This window comes from Myotis brandtii, unplaced genomic scaffold (assembly GCF_000412655.1).
Source record: "Myotis brandtii unplaced genomic scaffold, ASM41265v1 scaffold158, whole genome shotgun sequence".
In the NCBI taxonomy this organism is placed as follows: Eukaryota; Metazoa; Chordata; class Mammalia; order Chiroptera; family Vespertilionidae; genus Myotis; species Myotis brandtii.
The window spans coordinates 26,446-27,719 of record NW_005355753.1 but is presented as its reverse complement, the minus strand read 5'-3'; positions in this window follow the sequence as shown (position 1 = coordinate 27,719).

The following is a 1,274-nucleotide window of genomic DNA, read 5'->3' as shown; positions in this document are numbered from 1 at the left end:
GCAAACTGCGGCTCTCGAGCCACATGCGGCTCTTTGGCCCCTTGAGTGTGGCTCTTCCTAAGCCTTAGGAGTGCCCTAATTAAGTTAATAACAATGTACCTACCTATATAGTTTAAGTTTAAAAAATTTGGCTCTCAAAAGAAATTTCAATCGCTGTACTGTTGATATTTGCCTCTGTTGACTAATGAGTTTGCCAACCACTGTTCTAGGGCAACCGGCTCCTAACAGAGGGAGAGGACAAGAGGAAAGAAGAAAGGTCAAAAACTATATGGCATTTTCACAGTTGGACAGGACGGCTGCCCCCTCGATCGAAGTTCACAGAGAAGCCTTTTATCACTGGGCATACAATCCCGATAGTGGGTGTCAGAGTTGGTCAGGCAGAACCAACAATGGCCAGAACAGAGAGAACAGGAGCCTGAGCTTGGTCAGGCATGCTGGCCTGGGGTGGAGTGAGGAGACCCAAGGTGGGAGGCCTGGCACAGGCCTAAAGGCCACGCTCCTCAGAGGAGAGAAAAGAAGAAAGAAGCTACCTTCAGACACATCATGTAGAAACCCAGTGCTCCTTCTGGCAGATCTGGGTGGCAGGGAGGAATGTCTTAAGAAGTATCAGATATGTGCGGGAGGCAGCTAATCAATGTTTCTCTCTCATCGATGTTTCTGGCTGTCTCTCTCCCTTTCTCTCTGTAAAAAATCAATAAAATATAAAAAAAAAAAAAAAAAAAAAGATTAAAATTAAACTACCGTATGATCCAACAACCCCACTTCTGGGTATTTATTCAAAGTAAATGAAATTGATATCTACATGTGATATCTGCACCCCATGTTCATCACAGCATTATCTACAACTAGAGGCCCAGTGAATGAAATTTGTGCACGGGTAGGGTCTCTAGGCCTGGCTCGAGATCAGGGCCTATAGGGCCTTCCAACAGCTGGCCACGGTCTTTCTTCCCCAGCTGCTGGCCACCAGCCAGGGCCTCCCTTCATTCTGCACCACCCCTTGGTGGTCAGCACACATCATAGCAGGGATCTTTGAAAATAAAGTTTTGTTGGAAACAGCCGTGCATTCATTTGCATTGTGTGTGGCTGCTCCTGCGGTACAGCCGCAGAGGCGCGGCACTGTGAGGGCATCGGGCACCGTGAGGACACGGGCTCTGTTTCCACTGTCAGCTGGTCAGCTGTCGAGTCTTCTATATGGTAAACAGCAGTGGTCTTCCAATAAAGTATTTCAGAAGCTCTGTAAAAAAAAAAAAAAAAAAAGTTAAAAATAAAACACC